Raw genomic sequence first — 15,364 nt, forward strand, 5'->3', positions numbered from 1 at the left:
GCATCTGTCAACTTTGTCCAAGAACTCTGGGAAAGCCAAGGCTGCAACAAAAGCTCTCGTCGCAAATTGTCTAACATAGCCAATTTGTTAGCTCTCCTTGTTTCACATCATCTCATCTCTCTCTCTCTCTCTCGCTCACTATCTGTACACTATCTATACAGATGTCTTCAAACTATGATATGTTATCGCTTACATCGTAAATTCACAATTCATTAGATGTATTAGGATGATGTTTATTATGACAATCCATATTTTAACGAAATAGGAAAATGTCTTATTCTCTTCAAATATCCTAATAAAGATATTTATTAATTATTGCTTATATATTGGTTAGAAAATATTTTATGATAATTCGTTCGACACAATTTATTTCATTAGCGAAATTAGATTAAAATTAGATAAAATGGGCAATTTAATAATATTGCGTAGATTTGCTCTTAAATTATAATAAATGTATATTATTCGTGCAGAGTCTTGTATTTCAAATCTCCAATTCATTTTCTGCTCAATATTATTCTAACCATTCACCAATGACTCGCCAAGTCTTCTTCGCCGTAACTCAGCGCAACACTTAACGTCCAATAAACATTCCCATTTGGTCGATAAATTTGCTCATTTACTCAAAGGCTAAAAACACGACAAGCATACGCAGACTTTTTAAAACGATATCGTCGTTAACGTCACCTTGAATACCAAATACATAAAGGCCGGTAATTATAAGCACGTTCGAGATAAATGACGTTGTAGGGCGACAGTCCCTTTGGGATAACGATCGTACGCAAAGTTTGAAAATAAGGGCGAGCGCATCCTCTTAGTTTATCACAGGATGGGATTCCGGTGAAAGGGACACATCCAATCAAGTTCTTCTCAAAGTGTCGTATGTCATTCGATGCGTGTCAGTCTTCTCAATAGCAGCAAGTATTCCTCATCCTCGTCCTCGTCCTTCACCTCGTCACCGCTTCTTCTTCCTTAGTGAAAACAAAGAGACCAATTCGAGTCCCGACCCCTCGAATGGAAGGTGGGAGCTTTTATAAGCCGAGGGATACTCTGGCGATGGAAAGTGAATAAGTGATCGAGAAAATACGGGTATTCAACGACAGGACACGAGGAGACCAAGACAAATGGCATCGACGTACCCCTCACAAGATAACTCGCTGATATATTCAACGTGAAAATTCATAGACAAGGTCGAGCAAGGGGAGCAGTAGAAAATAATCGGTCGAAAATGTCTGGATAGATACGTGACATCGCTGGCGTGCCGCCCTCGAATGCTCCCTTAAAGCCCATTGGCAAAGCGAGCGAGGGGCGAATTTTAATAATCTGCCCCGATTTATCGGCTGTTATCAAAGATTCGAGTTGCTAATAATCTCGGACTCGGGCTTCGTACCAAAGCCCCCACCTCCCCCCTTCCCGCCCCGCCTTCTTCGCAATACTATCCTGCACACGGAGACTGAACCGTCGACCACGCCATTCCCCGTCGTTAACTGCCGTTTTGTTCTTACGCTCCTTTGAGGCCTCGCCGCTGTCCGATTATGAAAAACGGGATCCCCGGAGCCCCGGTATACTTGCAGCGAACCCGTCCGATTTCCATGTGCAACGAAACGCAAAGTTACAGCGTATGTTTTGGAATTTATACCGAGGATATTGCCGCTGGCCAATGGGTTAGCAATTTTACATCGTAGACCGAGTTTGTGGTTGCGGCGGCTTTGACAGGATGGATTTATATAACTTTAGCAAAAATTGCGACGCACGATTAAACTGCAACTAATCATAAAAATTACATATATATTTTCCGTTTGATGTGCGCTAGCACTACCCTGATGTAAAACTACCAATACGTGTAACGAGCATGGAGCAAAACCACAAAAACAGAAAAAAAAAAAAAAAAAAAAAAAAAAAAAAAAAAAAAAAGATGAAGAAAATATATGTAGACGTAGATGTGGATGTAGATGTAGATGTAGATGTTGATGTGGATGTTGATGTGGATGTAGATGTAGATGTTGATGTAGATGGAGATGCAGATATATTGAACGGAATATATACATATTGAATTATATAGTAGAAATTTCATGGGTTCTAGATAAGCCTTACAAATATTAAAAAAATTTTCAATGAAATGAAAAGAAGGGGGAGAGGAGAAAAAGCAGTGCGTTGTTTGCTGTGGAGTAACGGCAACGGCAACATGCAAAAGTTTGATGGAAAGTAAGCGAAATTGCGAGTCTGCACATAAGATGAGTTACAGCAAAACTTCTAATATATAGTAGCGAATTTTCTACAGCAGTTTGAGTCATCAATTTTATTTACGCTACCTTTTGCCCAACTACCATCCGTATTTTTAATTTATTCTTAAAAGTTTTGTTATTTTACGGCCAAAATCGCCCAAGATGTCCTCCTTTTGCCGAATAAATAAATACCTTTTATTACGCGTATTAAGTCAAATGAAACCAATTTTCGTAATAATATAATTTTATATATAAGTACCGCCAATACTACATTGAATAACGGCCTTAAAATAATATTTAATGCTCGCTCGAAAGGGCCGAAATTACAACGGATACCTTCATAAAGCATTAAGTAATCCGAAGAATGAAAGTTTTTCCCTGCCGCTGACATCCATCCACAATTCAGCAGTGAATTTAGCTCCAACAACTGATAATATTTCTGGATAAAGAGACGAAATACGACATTTGCTGCCCGGTTTTTACAAATCACTCCATTCCTCTTCCACTACCAGGGCTTCTCAATACCTCTCGCTCGCTAGCTCGCCCCTCTGCTGAGTTACTTCCTCAGCATAATAGACGATGGTGGAGCAATGGCAGCGACACCAGCAGCACCTTAACGAGCGTCCTAGCAATTCAATCCCTAATGCGCGGTCGTTACTTCTCTGGAAAGTGCTTCCACAGCTCGCGTCGCTGCAGCTGCTTAAAAGACCCTCGACGGCATTCTCGTTCACAGCTCGCGCGGTACCCGTCGAAAGCCGGTACATCGAGGCTCCGTAGGCCCCAGCCCTCCCAGTCAGCTGGCCAGCCGCGTCTAGCCCCTCGCCACTACTCCACCCCATTTTCTTACGCTCGAAGCCTTGAATTCTCGATGTCTGCGAGATAAAAAGAGATGCGAGAATTTGGCGTGCGCGCGCTCGCGAACGTAACCGAATGGAAAAAGGGAGAGGCTGCGGTAGAGAAATGAAGCGAATGCTTAAGTTCGGCTTAAGCCGAGCTTAACGCTTTATGCTCGTTCGGCTCCCTATACAAAGCACAGTGAATCGCGAGAGTCCGCCGTTGAATAAGATCGCTAATTACCACGGAACGGCGTCGCCCTATCTCACGCGCGACTCCCAGTACCGATTTTCCACTAGATTTCACCCTTTCAACCGGTCGCGAAGAATAACTGCGAGTCAAATCGCTGATGAGAAGACGACTTTTCGCGCGTGTCGTTGTTCGTTCTCTATCGAGAGCTTTTCAACCCCCGATACCACCATCCCTTCCACTCGCCCACTGTGTTTTTCTTCGCTTTTTGGTTTTCATTATCATTTTCATTTTCCATCCGGTAGCGACGATGTCGATGTGCACGCATAATGAATTAAATTCGCCAAAAACTGTCCCTACAGATGGAAATTGATGAGAAATGGGAAAGCGTGAGGCAAACAAACCCTGTTAAAGCGCCCTTAATTTTTCACGGCAAGCGTTTGCTTAAATAGCACGACACCCGCCTTTTTTGCCACGGATTCCTTGGACTAAGACATTCGGGGGAAAACCAATGCGCGTCGCGGCTCAAGTTAAACTCTACGGTTGACTCTATTTCATTCGTTCGGCTCAATTAGCTCGACTCATTGACAAATATCTGCAACGATGATTAATGGCTTCTCGGCCATCGGGATTATAATATATCTGCGACACAACATCGCTTGGGTCAATACAATTTTAGCCGAGGCATAATGACGCAAATAATGCAGCGTCTTCGTGTGCATGAATAATTGTAAGTAAAGCGAAAATCGGAATACAATCAACTTGCCGAGCACGCGTTGTTCGCATTTATAAATACTCGATGTGGCCGACAGTTTCATTTACTGGGCTTTATAGGCCGTATAATAAATATCTTGACTATATTTTATAGCATCGGACTTACTTTATCCACTTCTCTTAATATTCCCGTTAATATTTCATATATATATATATATATATATATATATATATATATTTATATTTATTTATATTTATTTATATTTCATGTATGTTTAAAAATCATTTAAAAGTCATAAGAGAGCATTTAATACAAAGGATACACGTTAATTACGAATAAGATCGAATTTGTCAACCCACGCTTCATTCAAGATTTTCTTGTACGATGCTACGCACAGACTGTCATACATTTCATAAATATACCGATAATACGAGCTGCATGGAGAAAGTTAATATTCTCATTTGAATAAAATTACTTGATTGTATGCAATTACTAAAATGCGCCACTTTTACTAAATATTATATATTGCTAATCCATTAATTAAATCATATAATTACAATAAGCCGTCGATACTCACGTGAGCTATTGATTTACCATAGTTGGGAAATTTTCACGTATTATGAGTTAATATCAAATCCGTTTATATTATATAAGGATGCTAGAAAGATTTTAAAATGCTAATATTACCCGATCCTTATGAATTTTCTTTATTATATCTATATTTTATATTTATTATTTGATCTTATATTATATTTATTATATTAGATTAAAGTAAATGAAAACAAAAACAAAAACAAAAACAAAAAAAACGCATAATTATAATTTATACGAAATATATTTCTTATGAAATAAAACGGAACTTTATGAGAACTTAACTTCAACAATCTTCTACGTTGTTGGCCAACTTTACTTAAATTAGTGGAAGAATTACGCATTAAAGCTTTAACGGTTACATCGGTTCGCCTCTATACTTCTCAAAATTCCTAAATTAATTATCGCTAGAAATTTTCATGAATTGAAATAATCGAAACAATTGAATAGCGCATTAGTATTTTTAACACGTATGCGCTTATCGTTAACCAACACTTGGACATGTACCTGAATTAATAACAACAACAACAATAATAATAATAATAACAATAATGATAACAATAATGATAAAAATAATGATAACAATAATGATGATGATGATGATGATGATTATTATTATTATTATTATTATTATTATTATTGTTGTTGTTGTTGTTGTTGTTGTTATTATTATTATTATTATTATTATTATTATTATTATTATGATAATGATAATGATAATGATTTATTGCTTGAAAATTTAATTGTTTCAAAATTTTCGTTTAATTTATTTTTATGAATATTAGTGAAAATCGAGGCAATAAGCACATTGTTTCGTTCAGAATGCATTTACTGAAGAGTACGATACTTCCGTCCTGTGGCTTTCAATGAGATTGCAAAATGTTGGGCTAAAGATGGTTAACTTCGGTGCATCAACAATAGCTTACTTTTCATTTAAAAATCTTAATTAATTATGGTTTAACGAGCATTATATCCCATCGCCGTATTACACATTTAATTATAAAACGATGAGTAATAGTAGTAATGATAAAACACTATAATGAAAACTAAATTACTAACTAAAATACTACCGTAGCTTATAATATTTATTCAATTAACTCAATGCAAAATTAAGTCAAAAGACAGATACTCAACAGGCTCGTGCGATAATTCAACATCTGAATATAAACATGATAATAATTGTCCAATTAATGTTTAGTATAAAGACGATCCTATTTTTAGGTAATAAAATGGATAGAAAATTGCCAGAGAGAAACATTTCAGATGTGCCTTTAAAATTCTTTACATTTTGGCTTAAATTAATGAATATTTTAGGCCAACCTTAAACATAATTATTCCGATTTTATACGGTTCGAGATATTTGTCAACAAAATTTTTGTTTACGTCGATTGCCCAACGACTTTATTAATAACGCAATAAAATACAAATGTATGCCGTATAAATAACTATACACACAAACTATTAATTGGACACAATCTAATTGCAGTGATAATACTAATTAGAACTATTAATATCAAAGAATTGCTAGTCGTCAATTGTTATATAACCGAGGCTGTCGGTTGGGGTGGTGGGCGATGGTTGGTGAATGGCGGTGGGAAGGGGGGAGGGGGAGGGGGGAGCGTCGCTCAAATCGCAGCAGAGCCCACATTCGCCGAGATGCCGAACGAAATGAAAGCCGCAAATCCGATATCCCATTGGTCCCCCATCCCACCTCCACTCCGTTGGCATACTTATAATTTTGGCGAGAGTTCCGAAGCGAAAAACAGAACGCGAGACATGCAAGACTCTCGGGGATACGAGGCATCGGAGTAGGTGCAACCTCCTCGTCGCAATCATTGCATCCTCCAGGCTTACGTACATACCTTCCAAAATGGCTGTCTCAATTTCGATGACCGGGGAGTATGTGCCTCGAGGAATTCAAACGACTTGCCGTGCCGTTAAAGGATCGGCCGTATGGGGCGTCTAAAGAAGCGAGGGACGGGGTGAGGGAGTTGAATTGTGTCTCTCCCTCGGAGCTCTTCGAGCCAGGAAGCGACGCATCGCCCTCCTCTTCACATTAGTCCCGGCTGGCACCGGGAGGAACGGAGTGTTCAGATGCACACAGACATTAGGGCACGCGCGACAGGTTGGGAGGGTCGAACCCGTACGACTAGCTTCTATAAGTTACCGCTCACTAAAGGATTGTAAGGTGGCGAGAATTTGGAAATAGTTTCATTCACCCGATAACCTGAGGATTTGCGGTGGGCGCCTGGACGAAGAACAGCGACTATTGTGCGAGCGAAGTTGGAAGATCTGGATGGGCGGATTTTCTTGAATAGGAGTGAGGTGGTGAGTGGGAGTAGTAGGATGAAACGTTATATCTGTTCCTGTTGGTCGTATGTGTCGAGTATACTATCAAAGACGTCCCCTAATCAATGATTATCAAACGCAAATCGAATCGAATTAGACGTGTTGGGTTGCTAACATTGGATAATTTTCGAATATCATTGCATGAAAGACGTCAGCCATGCATTGACGAGTGTACGGTCGAAGGCAAATACTCATAATCGGCCCTGTCCATACCTCTGACACGGCTTACTTTGGAATATTAATTGTTAATGGCTCTCTATTAATTTCTTAATGAGTTTTCCGAGGACTCTCCCAATGCTCCTTAAACAAATGCAATATATCTAGGGCGTGAATTTATTTTCGCGAATTAAGCACCGATTACTTTCGATTTTAATAAGACGCGGCTGCTTACTCCCATGCTATATTATACAAATTAAGGATAATAGATTTTAACGCGGTTATTACGTGAAATTATTACAATTAATCAGCTTCTAATATAATATGCGTATGCGTTCTTAAAATACCAAATATATGAAAAGCTATTTGTTCAAAGAGGGAAGATTCAATGTAAAAATAATAACTGGTTCATGGTTAAAAAAATACGAAATTTGCGTGTATTAACGTGTCGTAAGTTTTTTCAATTTTTCGAGTATCTGCATTGAAAATATTTAATCAAAAATTGTTTAATCACCAAATGTTTAATCGTCGATAATTAGGCTCTCGCGCCTAATTATTCCATTCGACATTCGCAGGGATAATAGACATTTGAAAAAATGACGCGAGTAAAAACTTAAAAGATTGTATAATTTTTCTATTTCTTCTTCTGGCCCGCTTGGAGTACTCGCTGTATGCGTATATAACGTCGTCGCCTTTAGCTTCGTCTCGCTCAAACTTCGAGCAGTTCGGAGTAAAGAGTCACCAGAATTTAAACAGCAATTACGTGACTTTAGTCAGTTGGCTTGCTCGCGCTCGTTCACATGAAAGTAAAGGAAGTGAGTGTGTGTTCAAGTCTCTGGTATTTTTATGTCTACACACGTGTAAGCATCTCCCTCTCATTATCAGCCGCTTTATCTCTAACCCTCGCTTTTTCAACATTAGCCCTTTAACTTTCGTTCGCCAAATAATGCTGGTCTTTTTTTTTCTCCGACAAGCGAGCGAGTACGAACGAACGAGAGATAATCCGTTTAATTTAGCCATGATTTTCATTCTCTCTCTCTCTCCTCTCTCAACCTTTCGACTTCGGTTTATCTTATTTTCGAAAAAACAAAACTGGGGAAAGTTTCCTAACAACTCACTCGTATTAGTTGCGAATTAATGCTATCGACACGGCAACGAATAGCATTGAAAAAACGTGATCCATTATGATTATTCGTTACACATACAACAAATATTGATAGATTTTTTTTGTTTTATTCATTTAAGAGAAAAGCAATTCATTGTTAATGTTTAGCCCGATGCTGCGTTACCCTAAAAGAACTGCTTATCAAATATTAATGATCTTTCTCGATAATAAGATTAAAATAAAAAGAATAATACTCCAATAAAATCATTAATAAATTAATAAATAAGTGAAGTTTAAGTCAATTGTCTCGTTGATGTTTTAATAGAATTGTTGTTGCAAAAATTTTTCAATATGAGCGAGACCCACTCTCATCTTTATTCCATCGTTAAAATTTCATTTTATAAATAAAGCCGAGAGTGCGCTAACTGCCTCATAGCCAATAGACCGCACAATGCATAAAATTCAAGTTATACGACCCAATGAAGGGAAGAAAATAATGTTCCAAGTGAAAAGGAAATCAAGGGAGACGACGGTAGCGAGAGCGACAAAAAGGGGAAAAAGTGGAAAAAGTTAGGAATTAGTCGAAGGTGATTCGGTCGCAGTTGCCGGCGTACGGGATAAAGCCGAGCCGAACTCTTGTCCATTCATCCCTTTTCTTCGTTCGATTCTTCCACCCACGCCTCAGCCTCCCGCCGCAGCTTCACTCGGCCCGCGCTTATCTATCTATCTTTAGCGCTTTATCGCGTAATGGCGTAACTTTTACCACCAAAGAGAGTAGCCACCTTCTCCCCAGCCTCGCCCCACGTTCCCCCTCGGCGAAGGTTTAGCCCTCGATGTCTGTCGTACGGCCGACCAAGCAAAACGAGGAAAAAAATGTGGCGAATCGATCCCGGTGAGTTTTAACGTACAGTCAGCTTTCTTCTCCTTCCGCTCACACTGCCACCCACTGCCCCCCCCCAACCACCACCACCACCACCCCACACACCCACACGCACACATCCATCACCGTTCCCATCGGCCTCTCGACCAGCTATGGCTTGTGCACTTTTCGCTTGGTTCCTCTCGACCTTCCAAGTCGGCTCAGTGAGCTTAGTCAGGCCGAGACTGCCCGTCGACTTTAGGACACATTTAGATATACAATCCGCGTGAAAAATGATAAAAGCTGGAGAAACACCTTGCCAACTTCCAAGTAGTGCTTTACAGCATTTGACCATGCGCACAATGAAACGTGAATAAGGCGGCCATACGGAAAACTTCCGTACTAAAGTATAATTTATATCAATTCTATCCTGGCCTTTTAAACTTTTAGTTAGTTCAAACTGTTGTAGAAGCTTATTTTCTCTACCGTAGCTTTTACACCCCAAATGTTTAATTTTGCGATTATACTGAACAACTATTTTCTCAACCCATTGAGCTCCTGGTATGAATACATTACTATAAAGCAGTAAGCTTTTAAAAATTCTAATTTTTACAAAATTTATGTATATAATATATATATATATATATATTAGATGATCGTATAAAAAAAATTACAATAATTCTATAAAATTTTCATGCAAATGTTTATTACTATAAATATTCTTCTCTGTAAATTATGAAACATTTATTCCCACTGCCTCAATTTATAATCTACCATATTGCTTTAAAAATATTATTATTAACATTTCTTTTTACAAATGAGCATGTAACCACAATCATATTTTATACGTTAAAACGTTAAATAATTATTCGTATTATTAAACAGTTATATATATCCTCAAATTATTATTATATGATAATAAAATAATTGTCTTTATCGTTACTTTTTCATTAAAAATTAATCGTCGTGAAATGACTTTAAAAAATATTTAAAATTTTTTCTAAAATCTTGAGTAAATTTTTAAGCAGTTCTTTTAAGTACAACTCAATCCAATTATTATAGGTACAATCAAGCTTCGACTACAATGTATAATCAATTTAATCAAGGCAATAAATTATCACTATATCATACATCGATAAGTCCTAAATACATAAGTAACAGGCACGCGCGCGCGCGCACCCTTGTATGTACCTTAATTACATTATATCTCGTTAATTTTTAATTTCATTAATAATCTATTACATAATAGCGAACTTTAAACTCATTTACGCTTTAATTCATTGAAGCATTATGCCAGTATAACTAATACATTTATAATCGTTGCTGGTTTACACGTTTATTTAATCATAAAATTATAATTAATATGAAGAAATTTAATCGTTAAATCTTTTAATTGTATTTAATTAGAGTATAAAAAAAAGCTATGCTCAGACTGCCATAGCCATCGATCAAGAATACCTATTGAGACAAGGAAGACTTCGACTTCTCTGTCACTGAGAATACAAACGCAAAAACAAAGCGAGAGCCAAAAGATCTTTAACATCCATACGCGTATACATCAATAGGTAGCGAGAAATGCAGTTAGGGAGTACAGATAGAGAGAGAGAGAGAGAGAGAGAGAGAGAGAGAGTGTGTGTGTGTGTGTGTGTGTGTGTGTGTGAGAGAGTGAGAGAGAAAGCTAGACAGATGGAAGAGAGCTCAAACTCTTAGCGAGCAAAGAGGAACTTTTATCTTCGCGGCTTCTCGGAGAAGAGTCGGGCAGACGGACTACAGCCGTCGTCCTCGGTCGGCTGCTGCCAATGACGCACTCGGACAAATCCTACTTCCACCTAAAATGAGGGCAAAAGTCGAAGGAACCTGCCACTTCTTTCCTTTTGTATGGACAACGATGGCGGGGACGGCAGCCGTCGCTGCAGTCCTCAACTTTGTACCGCGCTACTTTTGAGCTTTTGTTTTTCTTTCGAGCGCACTTGGAGCGGAAGTTGATGGACTCGCCTAGGAAATCTTGATACGCTGGTTTTTTGGATTTCTCTCTGTGATCGGTGCCGATTGTTTCATTGATTTTTCAAGTTTAAACGTGCGTTTGAAATGGCATTGCGGAAAATATGCAAGTTAACGTTTGAAATAAGTCTTGTTATAACTGAAAAATAAGTTTTAAAATGATTATCGATTATACGTTTGTACACAGAGTGCACGGTATAGAAAATAAATTATTATCGCTAGTTCGTCTATATAATGGAAATACAATTAAGAGAAATTATAAATATATGGACATTCTACAATGAGTCGATATTATATTTAATTGGCTTTTGTACAGCTGAATCCGCATCAGATTAGTTAAAGAAACTTTAAATGAAATAAATGTTCAAATTTTATAATAGATGTGCAAACATATTTAAAAAAAAAATAAATAAATAAAATAAAATAAAAACGCATTGACCAACGAAAATCGAGAAAATTCTATCGTTAACTATGTATTAGTCACTTCATAGATAATAAATTAATCGTTCGACTATATTATTGCCAAAAATTTATTTCATCAATACACAATGGTAATTATAGTAATAAAGATAATAATAAATCGGTTGAATGATCAATATTCAATTAATATTAACATTAAAAACAAATCTTTTTCCATGCTTGTGTAACCCACTAATTTAAAACAAGATAATTAAATGATTAATCAGTTTTGAAGATAGTGAAATTATACCATATAAATTGTGGTAGCATACGCCATTAATGTTTTTATAGAATTAATATCGTAGGAATAAATTTCAAAAGAATTATGCAGATTTTGGCAAGTCAATAATTATTCATTAATACGTTGATACAAGTTCATTAATATTTCATATAATCGATAATTCATAGTTAATACGCTCATAATGTGGCTGACCAATTAAATATAAAAGAAAATGTAAATATATACATTTAATATTATTATTCAATGGCAATAATAATGTAAAACTAATATTAGTTGTAATCAAGGATAGTATTCGGAATCATCTGGACAAATAGATTTTTCAAATAGAAAAAATGGCACGTCGATTGAAAAGCTACAGACGAGCGAGTTGCGATCGACGTTAAAGCGAATTTCCCATTGAAAAACAGCTCATTACGTATTCACCGGCATAACATGTCGAAATGCCGGAGTATACACATTATTTTGGCTAGCGTAGCATGGTGATAACATCTTCTCGTCCCCGTGCATAATTAGCCGATTCGACACACGCAAAAGCTTATCGAATGCACGATCGGGCTGTCCTGGACACGGATGTCGCCGCGCTTTCCCATCATTTTGTCTGCCCACTTGTCGTTATCGGCATCGGACGAAGGGAAAAAGCCGCGAGCTCGTAGCCAACTGGCTTAAGCAGCTCTTTAAGCCGCTGTCACGCCATGGAGTTAATATTCAAAATTATATAACCACGGCAGTGTACAAGTTCCTAATCTCAAGCGTCGTAATACGTGTTCTACATACATTAATTAATGCAACTCCTTGCAAAGTGTCGAGGTTTTATTATGTGCGCGGTGGCGCGAGATGCCGCGTAACGAAAGCAGCTGCTTACGAGGGCTCACGAAATCTTTCGATAAAACAAATGTTGAAAGGGTATCGCGACTTGAACAGACGGATAAAGAGTAGAAGAAAAAAAAATGTATCGCCGTGTCTCTGTCCCTTCGGTTTACGCGCTTCTTCGCATCGACGATATCGCTGTGCTTCATGACACGACCGATCGTAAAGATTACGCTTTCCTTGGGCCGTAAAATACACGATAAACGAATCGTAAAGAGAAACGTAAGACCGCGCGAGAGAACGTACGAAAGAGAGAGAGAGAGAGAGAGAGAGAGAGAGAGAGAGAGAGAACTGCCAACCTTTCCAACAGCCCCGCTACACGGCCACCTACGTTTCATGGCTTTTCTCATCTCTGCTCTCTGTCTCTGAACATGGCGGAATATGAATTTATATAAAGCAATAATGCCCTTTCCACGTGCAGCGACGAGGCATTTTTTTAAATTTTTAAGCACCCGTGGGCTTGCGACCCCCGCTATTTTTCACGATTAATTCCGCCGAGGCTGTGCCGCAACCCAAACGCGAACTCCTACAATACAAGCCTTACAAATATTCCCCCGACACCATCGTCCCCGGCACCAGAGGTAGGTGGGAGCTTATAACGCTGCTTAAAAAATGTCAAACCGCTGCTACTTATGCTGCTTAGGCTGTTTACGGCGCTTCCTGCGAGGCTACTACTATACGCGCACATTTGCAATGAAATTTTTAGCGAATTTCGGAAGAGTCGTAAAATAATATGTGGATCGCCATTATTATGAGTCGCCTGTTTTCTTCCTTTAAGGCATCCAATCCATAGATTAATATTGCATAGGAATAACGGCGAGGACGTATGTGCCAATCAAACTTTCAATTCTATTTTGAATTTACTTATTATTCATTAATCTTGGAGTATAAATTATGAGTGAAAATCGTAATTTATTCGTATTAATTTATATTTATCGATTACTGCAGGAATGAAAAAGTGCTAGCACCAGCTGGATCTTCGTAAATAATATTTTTCAATCAAGATTACTTTTCTTAGATTTACAAAATTTATCTGCCTTCCGATTGATAAAACTTTTCACAACTATTTTCTCTACAAGTGCAAAATTTAAATACTAATCGCAAAATCTTTTCGTGTTTTTGCTACATTTTTTACTCGTACGGTCTTATGTATTTTATGGCGTTTTTAACGCATTACTCAATGTCCCACTTTTTTTTTATAAACATTTTAATAAATTTCAAGTAATATAATTAATTTTCATGCGCCATCTTTAGTTAATATAAAAGGCAAAAAATTCAAGACAATAAGAATATTGAACATATTATTTCTAATTTTAACGTTAATAATTTTAGATATACTGCTATCGACTATTTAAGGATATTTTTTATGGATGAAATATTAAGGTTTGCAAATTATCATTGGACGATGTCCGTAAATTCATTATATATATACATTCTTATGAGAAAAAATATGTGGAAATAAAATTTCGATAACATTCCTCTATATGGTTTATAGCAAATTAAAAATCGTTAATATCAATAATTGAAATTTAAATAAAATATCGAGCATAAAAGATAATAATACAGAAGAATGTTTCTAATTTAATTAAAAATAATTAAAACTTTCGTCTAATGGCCTCTCTTATTAAATATAAAATAATTAACAAAAATAAATTACTGAATATTACGTTACACAAAACAAATACATTTAAAAAATGAGCGTACGAGCGTGTGTGCGTGCGTGCATGCGTGCGTGCATGCGTGCGTGTGGATGTGTGTTCTATGTGGGTATGTATTATTCATAGAAATATGTTTAAAATATGAAAACCAATTGCTTTAAAAAAAAAGTTACGAATATAGAGTGTATTCTAATAATTTTCGAACTTTTAAAATGTTGTACAATATATTTTTTTATCGTTACAATTTATAATTATATAACATAATTATAATAATTATAATAATTAATCGCATACGTAGAATTAAATAAGCTCTTTGACACAAATTTTAAGTACTAAAAAAAATCAAAAAACAATCATATCTTCTTTAAAATAAGTATGCATGCTGCATGCTATTATATAAATGTTTTTATTGCAAAAAATGTGATAAAATTGACATAATTTATTTACAGTGTAATTTAAAATATCATAATTCAGCTAAAGTTTCATCTAATTTTTATTATATAGAATAATGATAATGATTTAATGTTCAGTAGTAAGTCTAACTTCAGTCTATTGCTAACTTGACACTGCGTCATCAACGTCTTTATTAAGATGATCACCTTACATGAACAAAAGGTCACGTACAATCTTTTTCATTTTTATTTCAATCATAATTATTCAATAAGCACGTGTGTATATATATATATATATATATATATATTTATCGAACGATGATTAAAAATTATTTTCCTATAATAGAATACTGTGGAATGTAAACAATTAGACGAAGGATGTAACATTATTATGATAATGCGAGAAGGAAAAGGGAATAGATAGCGATGATCTTTGCATCTGCTTCATTGAGAAATCCTGCTTCCCTAAATGCAGATCAAATTTTCCCTCTCAAGTGACACTTGAAATTCACGATATCATACAGAAATTCTTTTCCTTGATCTTCCTCTCTTCGTTTAATCTCATCCTCCTTTTTTCCCGCATGAAAGCGGACACCCACCTGCATGAAACGAAACGCGACTACAAAGAAAAGCTTCTGAATGTTCCGAACGCACGTACCCGTCGCATCATTAATTTCCAATCGACCCTAAAATCCAAAGTACGCGAGATAAGGAAAGAGAGGGAAA

This window comes from Ceratosolen solmsi, unplaced genomic scaffold, assembly GCF_000503995.2.
Source record: "Ceratosolen solmsi marchali unplaced genomic scaffold, CerSol_1.0 scaffold27, whole genome shotgun sequence".
Classification (NCBI taxonomy): Eukaryota; Metazoa; Arthropoda; class Insecta; order Hymenoptera; family Agaonidae; genus Ceratosolen; species Ceratosolen solmsi.